This window comes from Loxodonta africana, chromosome 16, assembly GCF_030014295.1.
Source record: "Loxodonta africana isolate mLoxAfr1 chromosome 16, mLoxAfr1.hap2, whole genome shotgun sequence".
NCBI classification, from domain to species: domain Eukaryota; kingdom Metazoa; phylum Chordata; class Mammalia; order Proboscidea; family Elephantidae; genus Loxodonta; species Loxodonta africana.
This window is the reverse complement of record NC_087357.1, coordinates 6400683-6422986: the sequence shown is the minus strand read 5'-3', so window position 1 is coordinate 6422986 and position 22304 is coordinate 6400683. Positions and strand designations below refer to the sequence as shown.

At 48.4% G+C, this 22304-nt stretch overlaps 1 protein-coding gene across 1 annotated transcript in view; it reads left to right on the top strand.

The window, feature by feature from the left end:
• The first annotated feature begins 18688 nt into the window (after positions 1–18688).
• MGMT (O-6-methylguanine-DNA methyltransferase) overlaps positions 18689–22304 on the top strand; it is a 282155-nt gene continuing 278539 nt past the window's right edge. Inside the window, exon 1 of the mRNA XM_064269180.1 lies at positions 18689–18756. The gene's annotated coding sequence lies outside the window, so the exon portion shown is untranslated. The remainder of the gene's footprint in view (positions 18757–22304) is intronic.

Genomic DNA, 22304 nt, shown 5'->3' with positions numbered 1-22304 from the left:
AGAGCTGAGAGAGAGATCCTTCCCCTAGAGCCGGTGCCCTGAATCCAGACCTCTAGCCTCCTGAACTCTTAAAAAAAAATTCTGTTCCACAAAAACACCACTTGCGCCATTTCTGTCACAGAGGCACTAGGAAGCTGAGACATGGCCTGAGTTTGAGATGACACAGGGCTGAGTTGAGTAGCTTACACATTTGTCACGTGGCCTCTAATGTCTTTAAAGACCAGCATAACTGGCAGAGACTTTGTGGTTGCTGTTGCCGTGGTTGTTGGCATGAATCCTCCGGTTATCTTGGCGATCATGGAATTTTGATTGAGAAAAAGCGTGAGGGTGCCCTCCATGACTGTGTTCTAGCACGTTTTAAACCAAAGAGGCGGTGGCACCAATATCCCACCACACTCTGCATAGCTCACACGCCGCCAGGGACTGTTCTCCATGTGGTCAAGGTGATGTCAGGCTGGCAAAGCAAAACCACTGCGATTTGACTTTCAGCTGTGAAATTTTGCAGTCGTATTATGAGTTGCTCCCCTTAACAATTGTCTGCCTTACAAACTCCCGGGAAGGTGAGAATGATTTCAAGTTTATGGGGAGTCTTGTAGGTTAATCATAAGAACTGGGCTGCTGTGAAGGCTGCTGGGGCTTCGACACATTGTGCTCAGTCCCTTTTCCCCTTCTGATTTTCTTTATTTTCAGCCTGACTTTTTTTTTTTCCCCCCAAATAGATTTGCTTTGAGTTCTTTTGCATTTACAACATGCTTTCGAAAACTTGCTGGTTGGCAAACGAAAATGATTTTATCGTTGGGAAAGATTGTTCACAGATTTCTTTCCCAAAGCAGTGGTTTCTGAATTCCGCCTTCAGAAAAAGCCTCCAAGTCTTCACCTTGGTAAGCATGCCCAGTTTAAGAATTCAATGACGTCAAAAGATAGGACACACCGGTGGAGAGCATGCTTCTGTGACGTCAGCAGCTTAGAGATGTCTTCCAAAGAAATTCCCTCCCTTAAATGGCAGCTTCTAATCCGCACTGGAGTCACAGACACCAGACTGATGTTGAGACCAGTTCCAGTGAAAACCCTTCCATGGCATCGTAGAGCCGCCATGTCCACACAGAGTCCTGGTCTCCAAAAAATAAAAATAAATCCTGAAGGCCCATAATGACTGTATTTGTTGTTGTCACTAGTTGCAGTAGAGTCAGCTCCAATTCACGGTGACCCTGCGTACGATAGAACGAACCCCGCTCAGACCCACGCCGTCCCCACGATCGCTGGCACGCCTGAGTCCATTGTTGCCTTCCAACCTAGAGGGCTCATCTTCCAGTGCTGCATCAGACAATATTCTGTCGTGATCCATAGGGTTTTATTGGCTAATTTTAGTAAATAGAGTGCCCAGGCCCTTCTTCCTAGTCTGTCTTAGTCTGGAAGCTCCACTGAAACCTGTCTACCCTGGATGACCCTACTGGTATTTGAAATACCTGTGGCACAGCAACCAGCATCACAGCACTACGCAAGCCACCACAGTACGAGACACTGACAGACGGGGGGTGGTGTGTCAGTTTAGCGTACTAGATAAGAAGCATTAGTTTCCTAGGGCTATCAAGTCGATTCCTAATCATAGCAACCCTATAGGACAGAGTAGAATAGTCCCATAGAGGTTTCCAAGGAGCAGCTGGTGGATTTGAACTGCTAACTTTTTGGTTAGCAGCTGAGCTCTTAACCACTGTGCAAGCAGGGATGCCTATAAAGATTAAACACGCAAACCAAACCCATTGCTGTTGAGTTGATTCTAACCTATAGCGACCCCACAGGACAGAGTAGAACTGCCCCATAGGGTTTCCAAGGAGCATTGCTGGATTCAAACTGTCGACCGCTTGGTTAGCAACCACAGCTCTTAACCACCGTGCCACCAGGGCTCCCTGTAAAGGTTACAGCCTAGAAAACCATATGAGGCAGTTCTATTCTGTCACCCGGGGTCACTATGAGTCAGAACCAACACACAACAACACGTCAGACACTGTTTTAGGCACCAGGGACTCAGAGGTGAACAGGACACAGCCTGGCCTTTTCAGAGGGCACGGTCCTACTCCCTCCAGGGTTGGGGTGGGGAGGGACACACACTGGCCTCAGGGTTCAGGGCTTGGCTGGGGCCCTGAATGTTTCAGGGGTCCTTGGGAGGTAAGCTTACAGGAGCCTGGGGCGGGCAAAGGAGCCCCAGTGGTGCAATGGTGAAACACCTGGCTTAACCACCATCAGTGGTTCGAGCCCACCAGTAACTTTGCAGGACAAAAGACCTGGCAATCTGCTTCTGTAAAGATTACAGCCTAGGAGACCCTATGGTGCGGTTCTGCTCTGCCACATGGGGTCACTATGATTCGGAATTCACTCAACAGTACCCAACGACAACAGGGCAGGCAAAGTTGGGGAGGGCTTAGATCTTTGACTAAGGCCAGGTTTTAGCACATTAGCCTTGGGGTACATGTAGACTAGTTTGGATAGGGAAAACCAGTCGCAGAAACCAGCAGTTAGAAGCCCCCTGAAGTTCTCCAGGTAGGAGGTGATTAAGGTTTAAACAAGTTCCCTGGTGGTAGGAATAGAGAGGAAGGAGAACAGTTGGTATCAGCACAGGAGAGAAGTGAATCTCTACCAGAGTTTGTGTTTTGAATTTTGTTTAACTGTGAGTATGACCACTATTCATGTATTTGTTCTGTTATGTACTCAATTAATTAAACATTACTGTTTATTCCACCTGGTTTGGGGCCCCACGATGGAGATCCAAATATCCGTTAAGACCAGTACGGCTCTCCCCAAGCTTGTCTTCTAGTGGGAAAAATAATGACATCCCAGCATAGGGTCTGTAGATGTGGGCTTGTGTTAGGTGTCCAAGGTCCAGGGCAGCATAGAGTGGGGGAGTGGAGGAGGCAGCACAAAGACCCAGCACTCTGGAAGAAGAGCATGTTCCAGACACAAAATGGGTCCCTGGATCTGCGAATCAAGAGAGAAGTGATAACTGGCTTTGGAAGTTATTACGAGAAGACCAGTGGTCCATGTGAAAGCATGTTCAACAGCTCCAAAGCACCACAGAGTGCTGTCAGAATCTCCAAGGAGCACTAGACAGTCTTTTCCAAAGTCGAGAACCAGTGCCAGTTGTTGTAAATTAGATTCCGAGTCATGGCAACCCCGTATGTGTCAGAGTAAAAGTGTGCACTACAGGGTTTTCAATGGCATATTTTCTTCTGAGGCACCTCTGGGTGGGCTCAAAGCACCAAACTTTTGGTTAGCAGCCGGAACATTAACCGTTTGCACACCCACAGGCTCCAAAGTAAAGAAGGAAGCCAGTCATTGGCATCCTAGCTGTGGTGAGGGGATTACTGCAGTAGGCATTCACTCACATTGTTGCCTGATGTCCTTCTCCAGGAACTGGTCCCTCCTGACAACATGTCCAAAGTATGTGAGACAAAGTCTTGCCATTCTTGCTTCTAATAAACATTCTGGCTGTACTTCTCCCCAGACAGATTTGTTCATGCTTCTGGCAGTCCATGGTATATTCAATATTCTTCTCCAACATCACAATTCAAAGGCATCAATTCTTTTTGATCTTCCTTATTGACTGTCCAGCTTTCACATGCATACGAGGTGATTGAAAACATGGTTTGGATCAGGCCCACCTTAGTCCTTAAAGTGACATCTTTGCTTTGTAACACATTAAAGAGATCTCCTGCAGCAAATTTGCCCAATGCAATGGGTCGTCTGATTTCTTGACTGCTGCTTCCATGGGCGTTGATTGTGGATCCAAGTTAAATGAAATCCCTGGCAACTTCAATCTTTTCTCCATTTATCACGATGTTATTTATTGGTCCAGTTGTGAGGATTTTTGTTTTGTTTATGTTGAGGCTTAATCCATACTGAAGGCTGTGGTCTTTGATCTCTACCAGTAAGTGCTTCAAGTTCTCTTCACCTTCAGTAAGCAAGGCTGTGTCATCTGCATATCGCAGGTTTTCAGTGAGTCTTCCTCCAATCCTGATGCCCTGTTCTTGTTCATGTAGTCCACCTTTTTGGATTATTTGTTCGGCATGCAAATTGAATAAGTACGGTGAAAGGATGCAATCCTGACACACTCCCTTCTTAACTTTAAACCACACAGCATCCCCTTGTTCTGTTCAAAGTATTGTCTCTTGGTCTGAGTACAGGTTCTTCATGAGCACAATTAAAAGTGTTCCTGAATTCCCATTCTTCGCAATGGTATCCATAATTGGTTGTTATCCACACAGTCAAATGCCTTTGCATAGTCAATAAAACACAGGTAAACATCCTTCCAGTATTTTCTGCTTTCAGCCATGATCCATCTGACATCAGCAGTGATATCTCTGGTTCCATGTCCTCTTCTGAATCCGGCTTGAATTTCTGGCAGTTCCCTATGGATGTACTGTTGTGACTGCTTTTGAATGATCTTCAGCAAAACTTTACTTGTGTGTGATATTTATAATATTATTTGATAATTTCCACATTCTGTTGGATCCCCTTTCTTTGGAATGGGTACAAATATGGATCGCTTCCAGTTGGTTGACCAGGTAGCCATCTTCCCAATTTCTTGGCATAAATGAGTGAGCGCTTCCAGCACTGCACCTGTTTGTTGAAACATCTCAGTTGATATTCCGTCAGTTCCTGGAGCCTTGTTTTTCACCAGTGCCTTCAGAGCAGCTTCAACCTCTTCCTTCAGTACCATTGGTTGTTGATTATGTACTGCCTCCTGAAGTGATTGCACATCGACCAATTCTTTTAGCTACAGTGACTCTGTGTATTCCTTCAATCCTCTTTTGATGCTTCCTGCATAGTTCAATATTTTCTCTATTGAATCCTTCAATATTGCAACTGAGGCTTGAATTTTTTTTTTTTTTTTCAATTTTTTCAGCTTGAGAAATGTGGAGCATGTTCTTCTCTTTTAGTTTTCTAACTCCAGGTCTTTGCACATGTCATTGTAACACTTTACTTTGTCTTCTCAAGCCACCCTTTGAAATGTTCAGTTCAGCTCTTTGACGTCATCATTTCTTCCTTTTGTTTTAGCTATTCTATGTTTAAGAGCAACTTTCAGAGTCTCTTCTGACATCCCTTTTGGTCTTTTCTTTCTTTCTTGTGTTTTTAATGACCTCTTGCTTTCTTCACGTATGATGTCCTTGATGTCATTCCACAACTCATCTGGTCTTTGGTCATTAGTGTTCAATGCATCATATCTGTTCTTGAGATGGTCTCTAAATTCAGGTGGGCTATACTCAAGGCCATACTTTGGCTTTTGTGGACTTCTTCTAATTTTCTTCAACTTCAACTTTCATATGAGCAATTGATGGTCTGTTCTACAGTCTGCCCTGGCCTTTTTCTAGCTGATGATATTAAGTTTTTCCATTGTCTCTTTCCACAGTTGTAATTGATTTGTGTCCGTCAGTTTGTCATACTGTGGTGGCTTGCATGTTGCTGTGATGGTGGAAGCTTTGCCACCAGTATTCAGATACCAGCAGGGTCACCCACGGAGGAGAGGTTTCAGCTGAGCTTCCAGACTAAGACAGACTAGGAAGAAGGACCCAGCGGTCTACTTCTGAAAAGCATTAGCCAGTGAAGACCTTATGAACAGCAGTGGAACATTGTCTGATATAGTCCTGGAAGATGAGCCCCCCAGGTTGGAAGGCACTCAAAAGATGACTGGGGAAGAGCTGCCTCCTCAAAGTAGAGTTGACCTTAATGACATGGAGGAAGTTAAGCTTTTGAGACCTTCATTTGCCGAGGTGGCACAACTCAAAATGAGAAGAAACAGCTGCAAACATCCATTAATAATTGGAACACAGAATGTATGAAATATGAATCTAGGAAAATTGGAAGTTGGCAAAAATGAAATAGAATGCATGAATATCAATATCCAAGGCATTAGTGAGCTGAATGGACTGGTATTGGCCATTTTGAATCAGACAATCATGTGGTCTACTATGCCGGGAATGACAACTTGAAGAGGAATGGTGTTGCATTCATCGTCAAAAAGAACATTTCAAGATCTATCCTGAGGTACAACGCTGTCAGCGATAGGATAATATTCATATACCTGCAAGGAAGATCGGTTAATACAACTATAATTCAAATTTACTCAGCAGCACTAAGGCCAAAGATGAAAAAATTGAAGTTTTTTATCAACTTCTGTACTCTGAAATTGATCAAACATGCAATGAAGATGCATTGATAATTACTGGTGATTAGAATGCAAAAATCGGAAAGAGAGAAGAAGGACCGATAGTCGGAAAATATGGCCTTGGTGACAGCAACAACGTTGCAAATCCCATGATAGAATTTTGCAAAACCAATGACTTCTTCATTGAAAATACCTTTTTCAACAACACGGCCTTTGGCTACACATGCTGACCTTACCAGCTGGAATATACAGGAATCAAATCAAATAACCCCGTAGAAAGAGACAACGGAAAAGCTCAGTACCGCCATCATTGACATTAGTGCCCTCAGCTGCAAAACTGCCCTGCCAGTCAGGTGTTATTATCGCCATTTTACAGATAATAAAACAGAGACTTTGTGAGTGTAAGGAGTTTGAAAAGGCCTTCCAGATAGGAGACAAAGGAGCTATATGAACATCCAGGTCTCCAGAACCTTCTCTGGAGCTTGGACCAGGTACGAGGCTTCCACGTCTGTCCTCTCCTGCCACGGAAACAAACTGTGGAACTTAGTTATCTGAAGACTATTTTGTCTCCATAACAAACTCAAATCAAAGCCTCTGTTGGCAGAGTTTGGCTAAAAGGAAGCTACCATTCATCAGTTCCAGCCACTGAACAGAAAGAACTCAGAGACAGCCTGAAAACATTGATGTGGCTACTGACCCTCCTGGTGGGTGCTGGGGGTGGCGGAGGGGGGAGTGCACCTAGAGAAATTGGTATTTGGTTGCTAATCTTAAAATTAAAAAAAAAAAAATTGTATTACCAAAATACCTTTTGAATTAGACATTAAACAAATTTTACTTACTGCTTCAGGGATCATTTTCTTAGACTTGTTTTGCTTAAGAACTCAATAAAATGTGAATGTGTGAACACTTTACGAAAGTGTAACCGTTAAACTGCATCAGATTATCCGTCAATTGTTTTCATTTCTAAGCGGCAGTGTTTTTTTTTTTATGATATTAAAAGTTTAGGGATAAAATAAAAAAGAATTTCAAATCCACCCCCACACCTTCAGTTTCCAAAATGAGAGTGACAAGTTTTATGCAGGTAAATATGGACCTTGTGGCTGTTTATTAGATCATCTTCATTTCTGGGGACATAATCCAGAAACACTGCATTTGTTGAAACTGTGCGTTTTTACCACCTCTGTAGACTGAGTGCCCCCTCATCTTTCTTCATTTTCCCTGCTCTCTTGTCTTGGTGCTGATTTTTCATCAAACCCAGTCGTCCAGGAACCCTGAGCCAGTTTCCATCATTCTCTGGGTATTTCCAGCATCCTCTAAGTGCTCATTTTCCCATCTCTCTGCTCCATGGTGTCATCTATCAAACTTCTAAACAGTTTCTCACTTTGCTTTCTAATGCTGAGCACCAGAACTTTATTTTTCATGGCAATATCAGCATTAGAGAACAATTAATGATGTTAGCTTACTGGTATTGGTTTTGAAATATTTTCTGTTACCGAGAACCTTTGAGGGGAAGCTACAAAATACACACCTGCATCTTCTCTCCATAAGCTACAGAACCTGAATTGGCCTTTTGATAAATGCTTCCTGGTTGTTGTCTTTAAGGGACTAGTTTTTCAAGCTTAAAAGAGAAAGTGAGAGGTTTCTAATTTTTCAGATAATTAATAGCTTCCCAGTGCCATCCAGTCGATTCTGACTCATAGCGACCCTATAGGACAGAGTAGAGCTGCCCCATAGAGTTTCTGAGGAGCACCTGGTGGATTCAAACTGCCAGCCCTTTGGCTAGCAGCCATAGCACTTAATCACTACGCCACGAGGGTTTCCTAATTAATAGCTTATGTGGAGGAAAAAAATAATAAGTATATTCTGGCATATAGTATGGATTGAATTGCGCACCCACAAAATATGTATTGGAATCCTAACCCCTATTACATGGGTGGAGCCCTGGTGGCAGAGTGGTTAAGAGCTCAGATACTAACCAAAAGGTCTGCAGTTGGAATCCACCAGCCGCTCCTTGGAAACCCTATGGGGTAGTTTTGTTCTGTTGTATAGGGTCCTTGTAAGTTGGAATGCGTTCGGTTTTTTCTGGTATGCCTGTGGGTGATCCTGTTTGGGAACAGGGTTTTCTTTGTTATGTTAATGAAGCCATATCAGTGTAGGGGTATTTTAAACCTCATCACTTTTAAGATACAAAAAGAGCAAACCAGGCACAGATGAGATGGAGCCCAAAAGGGGGAAGGCAGATACCACCTGAAGATGTGAAGATCTCCAAGGGACCAGGGAACCCTGAACTAGAGAAGCAGAGGCAAGGATTTTCCCCCAGAGCGGACGAAAAAGAGAGCCCCCCTTGGCCCCAGACCCAGGGCCCTGGACGCAGACTGCTAACCTCGTGGACTCTGGGAAAAGAAATGTCCGTTCTTTCAAACTCCCCACTTGTGCTAGTTCTGTTACAGCAGCAATAGGAGATGAAGATAGCACCTACTAACCGTCTCTGTTGGGTTCTGGTGCAAAGTTAACTTCCCCTCTGATTAGCGACAGAGGTATTTTCGTGTGGAGGGCTAGATTATTTTTGAATCCCACTTATTATACTAAATTGAATACCATATTATGAAATCCATTTCAACTTTTATGGACATCCCTCTGCCTCCAGGGGCTTCTTCAGACATTTGGTTTATTGGGGAAGAGCAATTTATTCCCCGCAACGGTGCCCACGGTGCTGGCACATTACAGCAAAGAAAATAAGCCACAAAATTCAAGCTCTTATTGCGGAATACTATCAACTTACATGATTTTCTTAAAATAATGGAAAATGTTCCAATATGACATCCGAGGGAAGGAGAGAGATTCTTGCATATCTAATCAAAATGTTATCATCCCAGAAACATATTCCTAACGTGACCTTTGTCAAATGCTTCATACGGAAGAAATCCTTTCAAAAGAGGCAAAAGTTTCAAATGGAGCATTAGAGTTAGAAGAAATTCGCGGAATGGAAATTGCATTTTCAACCAGAAAGCCTTAATGGCTAAGGGTACACAGGGGAGATCACCAGGACCCTCCCACCGTTGCCTTAAACTGTCAAAGTTTGACTCCTTTTGGGTTTTTGAACAATTCGAAAAGAAGACACGTTCATAAACAGTTCCATAAACGACAGCATATCTAATTCCTTGGCTTTTGAACACGGAGCGGAGCTCAGCACAGGGGCCCTACAGAGACTTTCTCCTGGAGACACGAAACAATCTAGGAGGTAAGGCGCCAAGCTTTTGACACCCGGAATGGAAACGGAAATTCTCTAGTAGTCTCATAGACCCAAGTTCTACACTCTGCTTTGCCTGGTGCTTGTTGATTGGTGCAGTATATCTTGATGTTAGCATCCCATTTCAGAAATGTTCTGACATTATCTATTTGGAAGTTTGAAAAATAGTATAAAACTCCCAGTGCATTTGAGCACACATTTCAACACAGCAATCACACTATGCATTTTCGCTGATGCAAGATACAGGCTTGGACCAAATTCCAATAGCTTCATTTCCAAGTCGATGTGAATCTGAAAATCTTTCCGTGCCTAACAAGGGTAGGATGAAACTGACTTCTTGCTACCCGAGCATCATCACCCTGTTCCAGCCATCAGCCCTACCTATTGCTCAGCAGCCAGAGGGCTTTGGCTATAGAATATGTATGAAGCAACAAATAATCAGGAAAAACGAGTTGGAAAAAAATTTTTAGATAGCACAACTGAAAGGAAATGAAACCATGAGGATCTGAAAAAATGCAACTTAATACACTTTTAACCATTAAAAATGATGGCATGCCTCTGAAGGACAGAATGGCTGGAATTTGTTTACTCCTTAAAAGACTCCAGCTCAATGCGCACGGAATCAGGGTGACCTTTGAAATTACTGTGACTTAGAGATTCTGTTGGTCTAGGAAGCTGCTGTCCTCTGGAACTAGCTCACGGATTCACCAGTATGGGGTGACCAGAAAAAATGCCAGAATAATGGTTCCACAATCACCTTTAAACTCAGACTTCTCCCAATTTATTTTTATGGTACAAATATAAGTAGATGTCAACGAGAACGCTCAGTTACTGTTTCTAGCTTGTTAAGAAACAAGTCATATTCTCCAGTCATTGACATTCTCCAGCACTGCCAATAAAAGTTACATTTGCAAAATGCAACACATTCAGGGAAGCCGTACCTGCTACTGCTTTCTCCGACCAAGGAAGACAAGTTTTTAATCAGCAGTCAACTCTACCGTCTTTGGAGTTGGTTTAAACTAAGTCACAACTCTGATTCTTTTATTTAAAGAACAAATAGCAGGATAAGATTCCTAAGCCCTAGAAATACATCATCAGAGCTTGCCACAAAAAGATTTTAAATTCCTCAGTTCCAAAATGGTAACCAAATCTTTGCTGTTTCTCTCTCTCTCTCTCTCTCTCTCTAGCTCCTTACTTTCTTCTGTTTCCTCTACTGCCTCAGATCTTGCATTCTTAGGAACTGAGTCCATGGGGATAAAGAGACTTGGTGCAAATCCTGGCTCTCCATTTCATAGCTGACTAGCTTTAGGTAAGTAACTTGACCTCTTTACTCCTGACTTTGCTCATCGTATGAAACTGGTAGAATGTTCCTCCTCTCTCAAAGATGTGGGTTTTTACAAGGATAACACATGTAAAAGGGTAGCAGAGTATCTGGCACACAGGGGCTACTTGCATTGTTTAAGATTCTTGGTTACAAAAAAAGAGAAAAGCAATATAAACTTGCTTTTTCAAGCAAGAGAATTGGTTGCACAAAAATGAGAAGTCTGGGGTAGCTTCAGTTTTGGCTTGATCCAGGGGCACAACAATGTGGTCCACTGCACAGAACCATGTCCACCTGGGCACTCATTTAATGGCCAGAGATTCCTTTTCTGCTCCAGGGAGATAGGGTAGCAGGGAGTAGAACATCCCTCCGGCTGCACCCCACCTCTTGCACACACAGCTGGTGGATGAACAGTGGTGGATATTACGGTGTCCACACGTGAGTGTGAGGTGCTCAGGCAGGGCCTGGACGTAGTAGGTGTCCACCTGTTAACAGGCAGGAACCATTGCCATGGATACAAGCTTGGAGACTCCCTGACTCGTGGACATGATGCCCTGTTCACCCACCCTTCCTTCCAGCTTCAGGCCTGCTCTCCTGGTCTAGCAGGTGCCTGAGACTCTGGCCAGAATAGTTTCTCATTCCCCCAGCCACTGCGAGTGGTTGAGCTTGTCATGGACACCATGCTGGTCCAATCACAGCCCTTCCCTGGGTCTTTTTACTGTGGAAGATGATAGGAGTAACCCTGGGGTCTCTAGTGGAGAAGGCCTGCCTGGGACTGGAGAAGAGGAAGCCAAGAGAGGAGAGAGAGAGAGTTGACCTACCTCTGAGGTCCTGGATCAGTTCCTCCTTCACGTCCCTGAGCTGTGCTGGCCACCTCCTAATAAAGGCCCTTTGGGCTAGGCTGCTGTCCTAGTCGCCTAGTGTAGCTGTCAGAAATACTACAGGTGGGTGGCTTTAATGAACAGAAATTTATTTTCTCACAGTTCAGGAGGCAAGGAGTCTGATTTCAGGGCATCAGCTCTAGGGGAAAGCTCTCTGTCTCTGTGGGCTCTGGGGGAAATCCTTGTCTCAGCTTATCTACAGGTCCATGGTGAGCTCCACAGGGCATCTACCTCCCCCCCATTCATGCTTGCTTCTCTGTGTGTAATCTGCTCTTTTTATAGCTCAGAAGTGAGCCGGTTTAGTACACACCTGAGACTGAGGGCCTCATCAACATAACAAAGAAAACTCTAGTCCCAAATGGGATCACATCAACAGGGATGAGGTGAGGACTCCAACACAATTCAACCCAAGTCTGCTGCCTTGGCTGGGCTTCCTTCACTGACGTCACAGAAAGCCCTGGCAACTGGCAGTGGCCCAGCCCACGGTGCCCTCCCTGGGCAGTGATCACCCCCAACCTCACAGCTCTCCTCCAGCCTTGACCAGGAATGAAGATCCTCGTGTGCCAGTCTTGCACAGTGACCTTTTGGACCATGGAGAGCTCCGTCTAGAGTGGCTGCTGGCTGGACAGACAGTGGGACCATTCTCGGACCTCACTCTCTGTCCTTTCTGACTCCCCAAATTATGTGATTGAAGTTGTCAAGGATCTCATTTTACTTGTATCCACAATCCACAACCATGGAAGCAGCAGTCAAGAAATCAAAAGATGCATTGCATTGGGTAAATCTGCTGCGACAGACCTCTTTAAAGTGTTGAAAAGCAAAGCCACCTTGAAGACTAAGGTGTGCCTGATCTAAGCTGTGATGTTTTTAATCACCTCGCATGCGTGTGAAGCTGGACTATGACCCTGGAAGACTGAAGAAGAATTGATAACTTTGAATCATGGTGTTGCAGAAGAATATTGACTATACCATGGACTGCCAAAAGAACGAACAAATCTATCTTGGAAGAAGTATAACCAGAATGCTCCTTAGAAGCAAGGATGGTGAGACTACGTCTCACATACTTTGGACATGTTATCCGGAGGCATCAGTCCCTGGAGAAAGACATCATGCTTGGGAAAGTAGAGGGCCAGTGAAAAAGAGGAAGACCCTCAATGAGATGGACTGACACAGTGGCTGCAACAATGGGCTCAAACATAGCAAAGATAGTCAGGATGGCACAAGACCGGGCAATGTTTAGTTCTGTTGTACATGGGGTTGCTATGAGTTGGAACTCACTTGATGGTACCTAACAACAACAACATCTCATGTTCATGGTCAATTGGACAATAGGACAGGTGCCCTGTACACCATCTTTCCCTCCCCCGCGCTGTGGAGCACACAGTTGTCACTCTTTTCTTTGCCTCCTGCTATTTTAAACCTCTCAATGAATGCACGCAGGTAGATATAAGCAACCCCTCAGAGGGAACACAACCACTCTCCCTTTTTCAAAAGAATGTTTTGGTGGCTGCGGGGAACACTTGGTAAGACGGCTTCTCCTGCCTTGAATCTCATTTGTGGTTTCCCAGTCAGAGGCACATGGCCACAAATCACAGTCTCAACATCGAAATCCCCACGTCACTTGCTTTAATTTCCAAGCCACAAAAATCCAGGTGCTTCTGGCACATCTCAGAAAGGCGGTGGGGGCGGGAGATCCGCTTCCTCTGGGCCACCCAGGTGTACACTCCCCAGTACTTCACAGGACTTAAAGATTCCTCCCAAACTGCCAACAGGGTATTACAAGCACAGTCCTTCCCAAAAATGGGTTGGAAACACTTCATAATGAGTGTAGGAGCTGCGCTGAGAAAAGCCTCCGCTTAGCAAAATGCCCAGTCCTGGGCCATCCACTCAACATGCCCTCAGGTAGCCCACCCCAGGTTGGGACAATTTCCCTCAAAGTGTTGAAATTTGCAGAAGTCGTGAGCTAAACCAGCTTATCCACATCCTGTGTCTACATCTGAAGAACTGACTTATTTGCTTGTTTACGTATTTGATATAAATTCCCTCAATACTCAAATATCCTAAGCCACCATGGTTTGGAAGGAAGAGCTATATGTATACGGTTTGGGATGGCATCTGTCCAACATTCATGATCCACATTCCACAAATAATAAACCAGTTGCCGTGAAGTTGATTCTGACTCATGGCGACCCCAAGTGTGTCATAGTAGAACTGTGCTCCATAGGGTTTTCAGTGGCTGATGTCTCGGCAATAGGTTGCCGGGCCTTTCTTCCAAGCCACCTGAGTGGACTGAACCTCTAACCTTTCGGTTAGCAGCTAAGCACATTAACTGTTGCTCCACCCAGGGATCTGGACCTTTATCCTATGTGGGTATTTCCCTTTCATTTTCTCTCTTGGTGTTTCTTTATATCCTCTCTGATCCCAGGTGATTCCCTGACTGCCTGGCAGATCCCCAGGGTGCTGGGTCACTCATAGAACAGGGCCAGCACACAGGGGCTCTTGAAAAGAACTGTGGGAAGGATCCACGCCCCCAGCATACTTCTCCGGCAGAGCCCTCCCTGCTCCAGATCACAAACCCCTTTTCCTGTCTCTGCACCACTCAACTCTGAGTGCCCCGGGGAGCCTGCAACAAGTCCTGTTAAATGCAGCGTCTGCAGCCCTGCACCAACCAGGCTGGCAAAAGGAGGTCTCAGAAAGCACCTTTAAACGAAGGCTTGAACTGGAGGCTCTGGCTTCTCCAGCTTGTTTCCTTGTACGGAGCGCTCCTCCTGCCCCCCAGCCCCGAGGGCAGAAGAGCCCGAAGTGGTCCAGACCACCAGGGAAGCTCCCAGGGGCTCCTGGGCAGAGGATTTTCTACCTCTTTGTAGGAATGCAAGAGCTAAGAAAGCCCTTCTGGGTTACCTGCACCACCTCCTCTTTGTCCGCGGCAGCAGTGGTTCAGTGGTAGAACTCTCACCTTCCATGCAGGAGACCAAGGTTCGATTTCCCAGCCAGTGCCTCGCACAGGTGGCCACCACCTGTCTGTCCGTGGAGGCCTGTCTGTGCTATGATGCTGAATAGGTCTCAGTGGAGATTCCATACTCAGACTACGAAGAAATGCCTGGTGATCAACTTCCGAAAATCAGCCCAAACCCTGTGGAGCACAACAGTCCACTCTGCAGCTGATCGAGACCCCAGCAGGGTTCCGTGCCACTGTGCACAGGGTCGCCACGAGTCAGGCGCCAACTGGATGCTGGCTAACAACGACAGCTCCTTTGTCTCCCCCGCGTACTCCAGCTGAAGCCCCCTCCCACCCACCTTCCTGTCCTCCTCTGGACCCTTGTAGGTTACACTCTCGCTGCAAACATACATGATGGTTTCAGGGATGGTGAGAACCAGTGGGGTCCAGAGTGTAATTCGGAGACAGCCTGGGCCCGCCCAGGTCCCAACCCCCTCCCCACTCCCCACCATTTCAGGCTTCCTCTTCCAGGACGCTCAGGCTCCTGGCCTCACATACCACCCAGGTCCAGAGCACAGGCTCCACTCTTGGCTACAGACTTTACAGGAACCCTGGGCCTAAGAAGATCGATCGTGTTAATCGGGGACGCCTTCCACTGGAGATGCTAGCCTAAAAGAAAACCACATGCAAAGCACTTACAACAGGGAGCTTGGTAATGTTTCTTTTGTTACAAGACCATTGCACGTTTGTCCAGAGTTTGGGGCTTTCAAACCACATAAGGTTTTATGTGATCGTTATAAAATCCCTTCATTTCCCAAAGGTAGGGTGGTAAGGATTAAATTTGACTACTGAAGACAGCTTTGTTGTAAACGGTCTCTCATGTCACAGAAGTAGCTGGGAAAGAGAGGGTTATTAAACAAATTTCTCTGCTCCAGAAACCATTGGAAGCAATCGCATGTTGTATTCATTTGTTTAACCTGAAAGGAATCCACTGTATGTTTAAAAAAATGGTGCAAACCCAGGTGTTCCCAGTGCCCGCAAGAAAGCTGGCTGATCTCAGAGGCGACCCAGGGAACCCCTTGGAGAGGCCAGGCTGCAGCTCAGCATACTCTCCTGCAGTTTCCCCCTCTTTGTAAAAAGTGATCTTTGGGAAGTGTGCCCAGGGGAGAATGGGGCCTGCTTAGCTAATCCCAAGATGGGGAGCCCAAAGCAGCTCACTCACCTCATCCAATGCTGTCATTTCAAGGACAGAGAAGTTGTGGGGTCTGCACAGAGTCAGACGGCCAGGGTAGGGCTGGGCAGCTACACACCCCAAATCTCAGATTCTCCATCCTACCCTTCAGCACACCCGGGCACCCCTTTCCCTCTTTTGGAGCCATTCTTGTGCTCCTTGAACATTGGGAAGAGTGTGGGGGGGTAATGGGGTGATGGGCAAGGGGAGAGGCAGACAGGGGCTCTTGATGAACATGGTTTGGGCTTTTGGAAATCATGATCATGAAAGCTTGCTTGTTCGTTGTTGTTTATTGCCACTACACACCAACCCTAACATACCCAACCCGTTGCTGTGGAGTTGATTCTGATTCATAGTGACCCTATAAAAAAAAAAAAAAACAGAGTAAAACCGCCCATGGGGTTTCCAAGGCTGAAATCTTTGTGGAACTGGTGGTGTAGTGGTTAAGAGCTATAGCTGCTAACCAAAAAGTTGGCAGTTTTAATCCACCAGCTGCTCCTTGGAAATCCTATGGGGCAGTGCTACTCTGTCCTATAGGGTTGCTATGAGTCGGAATGAGCTTGACAACAACAGGTTTTTGTTTTAATCTTTGTGGAAGCAGACTGCCATATCTTCCTCCAACGGGGCAGCTGGTAGGTTTGAAATGCTGACCTTATGGTTAAAAGCCAAGGGTTCCCCCTAACATACCAAATGAAACCGATGGCCACCGAGTCATTCCGACTCATAGTGACCCTATAGGACAGAGGGAGAACTGCACCATAGGGTTTCCAAGGAGCGATTGGTTAGCGCTGAACACTTAACCACTGCGCCCCTAAGGGTCCTCCCCTTTACAGATGATGAAATTGCAGGTTACAGAAGTTGGATGAGCTACCTGAGGTCTCACAGCTAAACCCAATATGAATAGCAAATGTGTTTCATCTCCTGCCATCTTTGCTTAAATGCTTGCAGCTTCCTGGAGGAGTGTGGAGAAGGCTGTGCTCAGGCTCATTAAAGAAAAAGCGCCCTGATTTCATTACCTTCATGCACTCAGGGCCTCATTCATTTTCCAAGAGCTGTTACTCAAACTCGTCTCAGCCAAGGTATGCTTGGGGTGGAGGCCTTCAGAGGATGATGCCGGGGCTTGGAGAGAATCACTGGGGCTCATCACAAACTGCAGCTCTGCTGAGGTTCTCCTCTGAACAGCCTCTACAAACAAAGTTAGTAGGTTTGAGTCACAAATAGCAAGGTATGCATATTCGGCAAGATCCCAGTAGGAGAGTTGCACACTGTGGGAAGGTGAGAGTCGCCTTCCCATGAAGACAAGCAGAACCTGGGAGACTGGAGTATCTTGGCCAAGAACATAAAGCAGGCCTAGGATGGAACCCTGAAATTGCCAAGTGGGGTGTGACTCCCTGAAGCTCTGGCGGGGGGGAGGTGGTGATACTACTTTGGGGGTTGTTATGAGGACCCAGGTAGATACAGTGGTGTCCAAACAACACCAGGCAGTGACTGGCTCCGGAGTGCTGAGCAGTGACGGAGATCCTGACCTGGTTGTCCTGCACAGGCCCTGAAGGTGCACCCCAGGCCTGATGGTCGTGCAGAGGCCCTGAAGGCCGACTCCAGGCCCGCTGGTGGTACACAGGCCCTGAAGGCGGACCCAGGCCCGGTGGTCGTGCACTGGCCCTGGAGGCGGACCCAGGCCCGCTGGTCGTGCACAGACCCTGGAGGCGGACCCAGGCCCGGTGGTCGTGCACAGGCCCTGGAGGCGGACCCAGGCCCGGTGGTCCCAGGCCTGATGGTCGTGCAGAGGCCCTGAAGGCCGACTCCACGCCCGCTGGTGGTACACAGGCCCTGAAGGCGGACCCAGGCCCGGTGGTCGTGCACTGGCCCTGGAGGCGGACCCAGGCCCGCTGGTCGTGCACAGGCCCTGGAGGCGGACCCAGGCCCGGTGGTCGTGCACAGGCCCTGGAGGCGGACCCAGGCCCGGTGGTCGTGCACAGGCCCTGGAGGCGGACCCAGGCCCGGGGGTCGTGCACAGGCCCTGGAGGCGGACCCAGGCCCGCTGGTCGTGCACAGGCCCTGGAGACGCAACCCAGGCCCGGTGGTCGTGCACAGGCCCTGAAGGCCGACTCCAGGCCCGCTGGTCGTGCACAGGCCCTGGAGACGCAACCCAGGCCCGGTGGTCGTGCACTGGCCCTGGAGGCGGACCCAGGCCCGGTGGTCGTGCACTGGCCCTGGAGGCGGACCCAGGCCCGGTGGTCGTGCACTGGCCCTGGAGGCGGACCCAGGCCCGGTGGTCGTGCACAGGCTCTGGAGGCGGACCCAGGCCCGGTGGTCGTGCACTGGCCCTGGAGGCGGACCCAGGCCCGGTGGTCGTGCACAGGCCCTGGAGGCGGACCCCGCTGCCCTCAGGTGCGCGCCAGAGCGGCGTGAACAAGCCTTCGAGGGCGCCTCTGGGGAGGTGCCTGTGCTGCCCCCGCGGGGCTGGACCAGGATCCACACTGGCTGGTGCGCTGGGCGCCACGTGGTGGGAAAGCCCCGGCGCCCCCGGCATTTCCGGGCGCACACAGGTGCGCTTGCGGGCCCTGCTCCGGGCCGGAACCGGGGCGGGCTGCCCTCGGGCAAAGAGACAGGAGGGCGCTGTCCTGGAGCCTGCGGAGGCCCGGCGGGCCGGGGCGGCGGGCTTACAGCGAGACTGCGCAGAGCGGGGCTGGGCAGAACGAGGCCGCCCCAGAGCCGTGCGCTCGCCGGCAGGAAGGACGCGCCCCGGCCCCGCCCAGACCCCGCCTCGGCCCCGCCCCGCGCTCCGGCCCCGCCCCCGTGCTCACGGCCCGCTTCCCGCGCGTCCTCGGCCCCGCCCCTGCCCCGCGCGCCCCGGCTCCGCCTCCCGCCCCGCCCCGCGCCCCGGACGTGCCCAGGCAGCCAGCTCTTTGCGTTGTTTGTACGGTGTGCGTTCAGCGTGCGCGGCTCTTATGGTTGGCGCCTTTGGCAGCGCGGTGAGTGTCTCGGTCGCCGCGCCCGGCAAAGCTCGGGGCTCTCCCTCGGGAGACTGGGCGTCTGGACCCCGTGGGACAGTCGCAGCCCCGAGTGGGCCTGTGGGCGCCCGCCCCTCGCCGTCGGGGCTGGGGGTGCCCCATTCCCACCCAGTACCCACCCCAGATGTGCCCAGGTGTGACCCAGGTGTGCCCAGGTGTGCATAGCCTTCCCCCGGGCCTGGGGCTCGTGGACCACGTTGGGCTGCGGTGACAGTGGCCTGGCGCGGGGGTCGTGGTCGCCCCCTCACCTCCAGTTGGCTGACATCTTCGACGCTCAGCCAGGCCCAGGCCTCTGGGCTCCGCTCTCCAGACCTTCTTCCGCAGCACGCCTTCAGCAGACTCCCAATTTCTGTCTGGTTTGAGGAGGGCGGGAGGAGGAGCCAGTTCTGGGGTCCTCCTGGTTATCCTGGCTGGCGTTTGTATACATTAGGCCCTAATTGCACCCATAAACACTGAGAGTAAGCAAGTGGCGCCTGAGAGCCATTTACGCCGGCACCCGAGTCCCAGGTCGGTAATAATACAGAGAGAGTTCTAAACTATACATTCCTCAGTCGGGGGGTTCGTCATTTTCTGAAATCTCAGGTGGGCTTTGCTCTCAGCGCCTCTGCTCCAGAGCTGACTCTGTCCTGGCAGGCAGATTGCATGTGTTTTTGTACAGCTTTTGCTTGGCTGGGTGGACGGTCACAGGGGACGCTGCTTTGTCCAGAAAGGGATCTCCACAGCTGCTTGTTGCAGGCCATAAAGCTACTGAAAATAGTCAAGAGTTGGTTAGTTGAATATGAGCCCAAATGTCAACTTTTCCATTATCTGTTAAGTCAGGCCGTCCTTGTCATCTCCCTGTTCCCACAGGGACAATGGGATGATGGTCCTGTTATATCCGCACAGCCCCTCAGTAGACACAACACCGGGGGAGGAGAGGGTAAAGAAGAGCAAGTTTTACACATTGTGGGGGTCAGACGATTTCAAGGAAACAATGTCAGAAGCACCCCCTCCGTGATAGCTAATATTGTATTAATTCAGAAGGCATTATCAGGGTAGTTACCACTATTAGGAAATTTGTCTGGGCCTATGAAGGAGTTAAGGAGCCCTGGTGGTGCAGTGGTAAAGTGCTCAGCTGCTAACCCGAAGCTCGGTGGTTCCAACCCACCAGCTGCTCCTCGGGAGAAAGATGTGGCAGCCTTTTGTAAAGATTACAGCCTTGGAAACACGGTGCGGCAGTTCCACTCTGCCCTGTAGGGTCTCTAAGAGTTGGAATCGACTTGACAGCAACGAGTTTAGTTCACACCTGGTCAGCTTCCACTAGGCTCTAGAGGCTGCAAGAAGCCAAGGAAACTTGGCCTTGTTCTGTCAGGTGTTTCATTTCTTCTTGGGGTCTTTGTCTGGACTTAGACTTTGAATTTTTGAATGGTAGAGTGGAATCTGTTATTGTCTGGGGATTGGAGGAGCCAGGCTTCAGTACAGAAATTTACTAAGGTACAATAAAAACCCAAACCAAACCCCTCACAGTCCAGTCGATTCCCACTCATAGGTACAGTAAAAAAAAAAAAAAAAAACCAAACCCATAGCCGTCGAGTCGATTCCGACTCATAGCGACCATATAGGACAGAGTAGAACTGCCCAATAGAGTTTCCAAGGAGTGCCTGGTGGATTTGAACTGCCAACCTCTTGGTTAGCAGCCATAGCACTTAACCACTGTGCCACCAGGGTTTCCATAGGTACAACAGCACCCTACAATAGTTACATTGGATTACGATAGCTATGGTTAACTAACATTATTAAATGCAGCCTTCAAAAGGCATCACTGTTAGAGAGCCAAAAAAAAAAAAAACCTAAAACCCAGGGCCATCGAGTCAATTCCGACTCATAGGGACCCTATAGGACAGAATAGAGCTGCCCCGTAGAGTTTCCAAGAAGTGCCTGGTGGATTTGAACTGCTGACCCTTTGGTGAGCAGCCGTAGCACTTAACCACTATACCACCAGTTTCCTCACTGTTAGAAAGCAAGGTTTAAAGGAACAAAGCCCCAGGCACACACTGTCTTACTCTTGTTCAAACTGCGGAGGTTCGCAAACCTCTGTTTTCCTCTGAGAGACAGGGTGTGGCTCTTCTTTTTGGTCTTACTTTGATATGTGTTGGGCCTCACCTGGGCCTTCCACTCAGACCCTTGCTCCCTGCGGTTGGCTTCCTTCTCAGGTGCCCCCATCACCACCCAGCCTATCCCCCACGTGGGGAGGGGAGGGATGGGAAGGAAGGTTTGAGGAAGAATGGGTTCCCTGTGCTACCTCGGGCCCCTCCTCCATTCCTGTTCTCTAGAAACCAAAACTATTTCTTCTAAATATGTGTTTTTGTTTAAGATCAAACATAAAAAATTGTTATTTTTTTATCTTGCCCAGGACAAACATTTAGTAGCCAGTGACTCAAACCACCAAGACATTTCTCTCTAACCTTCCCTTTGTGGGTGTCAGCTCTCCTTCTAGTTTATGGTACATTCTCAGCAATAGAAAAGAGTGGAAGCAAAACAGTGTTGTCTGAGTTGTCTTCCTCTGGTTGTCTGTTAACATTACTCTTGGGTTGTTTTCTCACTTCAGTTCTGACCCCACGTAACTCCCTTGTCCACCTCAGAGTTGTGTACTTCCTGAGGCCTTAGACTTCCTGCTGGGTCTCTGGTCACTGCAGGCTTATCTGGTGAGAGGCCCAGGGTCTGAAAGTCCCCTGAGCTGCTTGGGCTTCTGCCCATGGCCTCACTGGCGCTGTTTCCTGGGATGGGGAGCTTTCGATACAGCTGCTCACTGAAATAGCTTGGTCCTTAACCAGAATATTATTACAAAGGATAACATTTAAACAAAAGCTGATGTGTTAAGATCAGAGACTTAGAAATCATGGCATCACAGTGGGGAGACTCAGTGTGATTGGAGGGCGGTGCCACACTTGGCCTGTGTGTTTATGCTACTGATAAATGAATTAGCCTGCTGGTCCGTTCTCAGTGGAAGCTTAGCGTGTGTGGTTTCCTGAGGCAAGTTGAGCTGTGCATGAGGTGGGTTTTCCCACTCTGTAAGCGCTGCAGCCCTGGCTTAGGCACAGGTGGTTGAATGTTTGAGACCCAGTGGTGTGGACTACACAGCATTTTGTGGCATGTCTCCTGGTCAGTGGAGCAAGTCTAGTTTTCTTTTGACTTAAAAAAGTGAACAGTAATAGAGAGCTAACATTGGAGGGCTATGAGGTTTGGGGAAACCATGTATTGGCCTTGTGTGAAGAGAACGACTCCTTGAAACTATTAAAATGAGTTGTCTAAGAAGAGGAAGAGGCCCGTGGGTGGTGCACACGGTGGGGGTTTGAACCTACCCAGTGGCACCACGGAAGAGAGGCCTGGCCATCTGCTTCCGTAAAGATTACAGCCAAGAAAACCCCATGGAGCAGTTCTTTTCCCTAACACATGGGGTACCATGAGTCAGAATCAACTCAAAGGCAACGAGTTTGGGTTTTCTGGTTTAATAAGAGGAATAAATAATT